An 8,107-nucleotide genomic window follows, 5' to 3' on the forward strand; every position below is an offset into this window, starting at 1 on the left:
AATATATAGCAAAATGGCAACAATGTTTTCTTCTTGCTGGAATTATAAGTGATACCTTCATTTTCTTACTGATGGTTTCAATATTTTCCAACACTTCTGAAACACATAAGAATTACCTTTATAATTATAAAATATAAATATTTTCAATGTGATTTAGACTATTTACATGAGTGGATTATTAAAATTTGGTATATGTATACAATGGAATATTACTCAATTATAAGAAACGACAGTGACCTAGCACTTCTTATATTTTCCTGGATAGAGCTTGATCCCATCCTCCGAAGTGAGGTATCACAGGATCAGAAAAATAGGCTCCACATGTACTCGCCATCAAATTGGCACTGACAGATCAGCACTATGGTGCTCACACAGTAGTAATATTCTCTAGGGATTAGTGGGGTTGGGCTGGGGGGGAATTCACAACTAATGGACATGGTGAGCATTGTAGAGGGGAAGGGCATGCTTTTAATCCTCGCTTGAGTGAGGCAAAGACATAAAATGTAATCAAAATTTTTGTACCCTTATAATATTCTGAAATTTAAAAAATGATAAAAAACAAAAAATAAACATAAAAAATAAACACACATTCTCATGGTTTGTTTGCAATATTGATCATACTCTTGCCAGATTCTATTCAGCCTCTGGCATGCTTACCACTTATGTAACTAGAAAGAAAAGACTGTGAAGTACAGTTAGTAGGCAATGTGTAGTCAGCCAATTTTCTTCACACTTTCAAATACAATGTTACACAGATAATAAACTATCTTGTCTTTTAAGCCGTTCCTCCAGAAAAAATGCTAACCATTATTCTAAAAGGAAAAATTATATTTATATATAAACCACATTCTCCATGACATGATTGGAGCCAATATTTATATGAAGGACTGTATGCAGGCAATACTGGCAGGAGAAAGTATGATAATCACATTAATTATTGAGTGTTGTTTATTTGTGTCTTGTCAAAGCTCATAGTAAACAAATTATGTTATTTTAAAAACATGTTTTTCAGCCATAACTGCCATTAATTCCAAGTTGTGCCTGAAAACATATTTTTATTTAAACATTTGATGATTTTCATAATAATTATTTTCATAAGATTTACATAAGAACAATCACCATTTTCTTACATATGTTATTCAACACAGTTACTTAAGTTAACATGTGATTATCTTTCATAAAGTAAATTTCATGTAAAAACTCTGATTCATGATTTTGGTAATACTTCTCTACAGTATAAATTATTCGCTTGGTTGTTAGACATAGCTCACATGCTTATTAACTGTATTTACATTTCTTTCATTTTAATGATTTCATTCACACACTGTTCTAATTTATTAATGTTTTCTCTTAAACTTATATGATTCCATATTATTTTGTGCTTCAGGAATTTCTTCACTACTGTATATTTTATTCTTTGATTTCTTTTTTTTTTCCTTTTTAGAAGAACCTCACATCCTCTTTCCTCCTGTAAGCATTTCTCTTCCTTTATATTTTGGTCCATGTCCCTCTTTCTGAAACTCATTAATCACTGAATTTTACCAAATGATTTCCACCCAAAGGTGTTTCTATAGATATTAAGTGGTATAGTATTTGTACATTATTTATTCCTTTTCAATGTGATAAACTTATATTTTTAGTTTTCCTTTTTAAGATATGGATTCATACTTTCTAAAATAGTGGAGCAGTAAGTGGAGTAATAAAGTATGTAACCTGTTGATAGTGGACTTTTCCACTTAGCAAAATACCATTCAAGTTGTGTGTCAATAGTCCACTCCTTTTTATTACTGAGTAGTATTCCACCGTATGGTTGTACCACAGTTTATATATCCATTCACTCAGGAAAAGATATTTGGGTTATTTCTAGGTTTTGTAAAAGGATAGATAGAGCCTCTATAAACATTCATGCATAGGTTTTAGTGTGAGCATGTTTTTAATCTCTCCCAAGAATGGGATTTCTTAGTCATAAGGTAATTGTAAGTTTATAAGAAATTATCAAATCATTTTTCACAATGACTGTATCATTTAACATTCCCACCAGTAATATATGAGAATTTAAGTAGTTCTTTATACTTGATAGCATTATAACATTTAGTAGTGCACATATGTTAGACATTTTAAATTTTATTTATTCTCATATGTGTGTTGTGATACCATATTTTGGTTTTAATTTTCATTTCTTTAATGGCAAATGATGTAGAACAACTTTTCATGTGTTCTTTGCCATTTGTATATCCACTTTGGTGAAGTGTCAATAGGTATTTTTGTCCATTTTTTAAATTGGGTTGCTTGTTTTCTGACTTTTGAGACCCCTTTATATATTCCTGATACAAGTTCTTTATTGAATACATGATGTGAAAATATTTTCTTTCATATTGTAGCTTTATTTTTTTTCTCCTAACTGTGACTTCTCTAGAGCAAAAGTTTTCAATTTTGAAGAAGTCTAATTTATCAAATTTTTTCTTTTATGACACCATGCTTTAGGTGTCATGTTTAAGACTTCTTTGCCTAAATCCAGGTCATAAAGATTTTCTTGTTTTCTTTTAAAAGTTTTATAGTTTTTCATTTAACATTCACATCTATGATCCATTCTGAGTTAATTTTTGCATAAACTGTGAAGTCTACTTTTTTTTGCATATGGATATCCAATTATTCCAATACCATTTATTTAAAAGACTAAAAATTCTGATTTGAATTATATTTAGAGGTTTGTAAAAGCTCCATGGACCATATTTTCTGGGGACCATACCTGGACTTACTTTTCTGTTCCATTGACCTGTATGTCTATCCCTTTACCACATTGCCTTGATTACCATCATTTTAGTAAATCTTAAAAATCAAGCAGTGTGATTCCTCTAAGGTTATTCTGCTTTTTCAAAGGTGTTTTAGATTTTCCACAGTCCCTTTTTTAAGCATTTGAATCAATGCTTAGATCATTTTGTCAATGTTTAGAGAAGATTTTGCTGGGATTTTCGTGGCATTGCTTTGAATCTATATATCAGTTTTGTGAGAACTGGCATCTTCACTATGTTGAGTATTCCAGTCTATGAACACATTATGTCATTCCATTTATTTTTTTCTTCTTTGATTTCTTTTATCAGTATTTTGTAGTTCTCATTATACAGATATTGTTCATGTTATGTTAGATTTATACTTGGGTTTTCTTTTTTGCATTACTGAAAATGGTAATTTGAGACATTTTTGGTTTCCAATGTTTTATTGTTGTTTTATGGAAACACAAATAATTGTTTTGTGTTGACCTTGTCTTCTGTGACCCTGCTAGTCCTACTTATTAATTTCAGGAGAGATGTTCTTTGTAGTTTTCATGGACTTTTCTACAAACTCTTGGACTCCCAGAAGGCTCCATTCTGGTCTTCTAACTTGAAGATGGGCCTTTACTCTCCCCACTCTGCTGTGCACTTTCCTTGAATAGGTCTGTCTCCCTGGGTATGTGGGAGGATAGAGAGGGAAAAATATCAAAGGAGATTCCTCTTACATTTTTTGGACCAGAGTTCTTCTTATTAGATAGAAGTATGCCCTTCATTCAGAGTTTTACATGTCTGTCAAGCTGTGGCTGATGCTCCTATACAGGGTAATAGCTTTAGGACTGTGGCTTTCCTTGGAGTAGAGACTACAGAAAAAAAAGTGCATGTCCTTCACTGTGTCATGTAGGGTCCCCCTTCCTACTCCTTGGACCAAAAACAGTGGTCTTTCCTTAGAGTTCTTTCTGCCCATACCTCATATGCAAATCTCAAATTTGGAATGGTGTTAACTAAAGTAATATTTTATTCATATTTCCTTAGTTTTTACCTAATGTCCTTTTTCTATCCCAGAATCCCATTCAGGATGCCACATTCCATTTTGTCATCATGTCACCTTAGGCTATCTCTTAGCTGTGATAGTTTCCCAGAACTTCCCTGTTTTTGATGACCTTGAGAGTTTTGAGGAGTATTGGTCAGGTATTTTGTAGAATGATCTTGAACTTGGATTTGTTTGATGTTTTTCTCATGATTAGACTGGGGTTATAAGTTTTTGGGGTGAAGACCAAAAAGGTGAATTGCCATTCTCATAAAATTTTATCAAGGATACATACTACCAACATGACATAATACTGTTGATGTTCACTTTGACCACTTTGTTGAGATAATGCTTCCCAGGTAGATTTCTCCAATGAAGAGGTGCCCCTTTTTTCCATATTTTTATATTGTGGTGTGATGGTTAATTTTATATGTCAACCTGACTGTGCTAAAGGATGCCCAGATAGCTGGTAAAACATTACACCTAGGTGTTTCTATGGGTTGTTTCCAGAAGATATTAGCATTTGAATCAGTATAATCAGTAAAGAAGACCACTTTCACCAATGTGGATGGGCATCACACAATCCTTTGAGGACCTGAATAGAACCAAAAGGAGGAAGAAGGAAGAATTTGCTCTTCGCTTGAACTGGGATATTCATCTTTTCCTGTCTTTGGACATCAGCATTCCTGGTTTTTGAGCCTTTAGACTCAGACTGGGACTTGCACCATCAGCTTCACTGTTCTTGAGCTTTTGGGTCTGGACTGGGACTTATACCATTGGCTTTTATGGTTCTCAGGCCTTTTGGTTTAGAATGGATCTACACAATCAGCTTTCCTGAACCTCCAGCTTGCAGATGGCAGATCTTGAGACTTTCCAGCCTTTATAACTGCATAAGCATCAAAATAAATTTCTTTCTGCATATCTCTATATATCTTATTGGTATTGGTTTTTTCCTTCTCTGGAGAGCCCTGAATAATACTGATTTTGGTATAAAGAGTGGTTCAAGAGGAACAGAATTTTAAGAATGAGCTTTTTGAATTGGTTCTGGGGTTTCAGAAATTGGTTCTCTAATTTGGTTGGATTCAAAGATGCTAATGACACTATTTCACCTAATATATACATATATTATGTATTCACATTTTTATATGTCTCTAATATATATTTCACCTTCATATAAAAAGAGCACTAAAAGTCCATAGGATGAACTGTTTATAGTGATACACAAAATGTACGCATTGGATACTCCTAATTAACTACTTATAAGAAGCAAGGAGCTAGGTGACTCTGTATATAGTAATTTCAAAAATTTTGGGAAACTAATAAGTATAATGACTTTGACTGGTTTCTCCTAACATTGCTAGACAAAACGATGAAAGAACAAGATGAACTCAGGGATATGAATTCCCAAATCAAGCACCATATAAACCACCTAAGAGTTTCTATGTGTGCCTTTATCGCCTGTAGCTGCAAGATTGCAATTGTTGAAAATCAAATGTAGAAAGCTATCTGTGACTGGCTGAATTACAACACAAGCTGATCTTCCAACATCTCAGGGTGTCTACTTCTAAAGAGCACAGATTAGGAAAGAATGGGATCCTATAAATTGGGATGGGGAGGTTTGAGAAGATGCTGATGAAGATGGGACATTGAGTTCTTAAATTCTGATGATTCTTCCTTACTACTGGAAGAGGCATCTCCACCCTCAGCAGAAGTTGCCTTCTCAATCCCAGTGGCAATGGTTCAGTAACCCTAATGGCAATAGCATTCCCCACCCCCAGTGGTATTGGCCTCCCCACCCTCCCCACCCTCAGTGGCAGTGGCCTTTATACTTCACTCTGAGGGGATTAACCCCACATTGCCTGAGGAAGTGGTAATGGCCTTCCCTGAGGCAGTTACTATACAAGACAATGCTGATTCTCCTCAGGGCCCACTGCCACCACGCCTCTTTGCTTCTAAACCTCTAACTAGACTGAAGTCCTAGTAGGCCCTTAAAAGTGAGGTACAAAGTATGACCTATAAACTCATTCTTTGGCACTATGACCAGTTTCCACGAGCCCATTGGTAATGGGCTGATCATTTTTGACATTTTGTGTTTCATAATTTTTAAGTTGAATGCTAGATATATTTTGTAGAACAGTAGAGACTGAGGTAAATAGCATATGTTCCTTGAAATTGGCATGTCTCTTCTTTTGCTAGGCTGCTAGTGTGGGAAGGTTGTCAGTTTAGTCAGTACCTTAGCTGGGTTTGGGTTTTGTTATTGCTGTCAGTTTCAAATTCTCAGTTATGAGTTGCCTCACCTGTGCTTAGTGTAGAGACTATGATGTTAGAGGGTTTTTCTCAGTATTCCCCTCCTGCAGGTTTCAACAGTCTTAGTAAGCCAAGCTCTCTCCCCACATGCACTCTCCAGTGGTAGCACTCTATAGTTCTTTATTCAGTGCTAGTCTTGTGGTGGCAGCAGTCAGTGTTCTTGGTTTTACTGGTTTAGTCTCAGTCTTATTCAGATCCTGTATGTTTTGTTCTGGGAGGTGAGATTTCTCAGCATTTCTATGCCTGCCTCTCTTGCAGCCAAACTCTGCCTCGTATCTATGGACGGTCTGGGGCAGCAGACAGTTTCCTTCCCCTGTCCCATTGATAGCATAACTTTACTTTGTATTGTTGCAGGACACTGGGCCCCGTAGATTTTTCTGGCCCTCTTCTAGGGGCAGATGGCTTTTCCTTTTACTTTTCCCCAAGAAGCTGTAGATAATTGCTTAGTTCTTACAGGTGGAAAAAGGGTTTTCTACCTCTCCCCCAGAGGCAGACAGATGTTGCTTTTGCCCCTGTCCCAGAGGCCCTGGGGTTTAGAGAATTGGCTGCCCCTCCCTGATGGCAGCACTCTTCAATCTCTTGCCATCCATCCATTCTTTCTCATTTGTACCCAATGGATGCCCAGGGAAAAGAGTCTTGTGTGTGAATATGAATTCCCTTGTGTTTGGGGCTCCCAGTTCTTCTAGATTCAGCCTTTTAAGAATTCATTAAAATTGTAGCTGATTTCTTCTTGATATGCTTCTATTTTGGCTCTTACTTCTGTGCTCTGCCAAAGGTAATCGTTCATATATTTCATCTGTTCTTGAATGTCATGCTTTGGAATTTAATTCCCTTGATTTCTTTGCAATGTCAACTCTGAATGGTTCAAGAAAAGTTATGATTTTATAAAATATCTGGCTTCATTGTTAGGATGGATACGATATTTCTTGTGACTTTCTACTTCTTAAACATAAGCAGAATTTGGGTCACCTAGATTTTGAACTTTATATAAATGAAGAGTATGTACTTTTTTCACAGAGGGGTCAGTCTGCTTTCAGTAAACATTGTATTTGTGAATTTCATCCATATTGTTAATGTATCTATAGTTTGTTTATTTTTATTGTTCTATATTATTTCACTCAATGACTATACCTCGAATAATTCATCTACTCTATTGTTTATGGTTATGTAGCCCATTTCCAATTTGCAGCCATTCTAAATAATGGTACAATGAACATTCTTGTACATGTGCTTTGACAAACATATGTGCATATAACAGCTGGGTATATTCCTAGGAGAGCAATTGTTGGTTATATATTTTACATGTAGTAGATAATGTCATACTGTTTCCAAAGAAGTTATAAAAATTTATATTTTTGCTGGCAGTTTATGAAAATTTCTTTTGCTTCACATCCTTGATAATATTTGCTACTGGCAATTTTAATGCAAATTTCTTATTGAGGTATAATATACATATGAAAATGGCACACATTAGAAGTGTATAATTTGATGCATGTTTACTAAGTGAATATAGCCCTTTAATGACCACAAAGATCAAAATGTAGAACATTACATTATCTGAACCCCAGGAGCCCCTCTTCTTTTCTGGCACAGTGATTAGCCACCTAGAAATAATCATTACTTTGTCTTCTATTGTGATAAAGTAATTATATTTGTTTTGTGCTTTAAAAATAAACTTTATTATGGAATAATTTCCAAACAAAATAATATACTAATTTTGCTTGTACAATTCAATTGAGTAATTTTTAAAAATACTACTGGGAAAACTCAGGCATAGATGGCTTCAATGGCAAATATACCTAACATTTAAAGATAAATTAATACCAATTCCTCACAGTTTTTCCAAAAATAAAAAAGAACAACTGCTTACTCATTCTATGAGTACAGTTTTATCTTAATATGAAAGCTGATCAAAGAAATCATAAAAAAGAAAACTAAAGGTCAATAGCTTTCATAAATATCAGTATAAAAATTAGGCTAAAAAAATAAAGAAAATCCATCC

The sequence above is a fragment of the Lemur catta genome, chromosome X, assembly GCF_020740605.2.
Source record: "Lemur catta isolate mLemCat1 chromosome X, mLemCat1.pri, whole genome shotgun sequence".
In the NCBI taxonomy this organism is placed as follows: Eukaryota; Metazoa; Chordata; class Mammalia; order Primates; family Lemuridae; genus Lemur; species Lemur catta.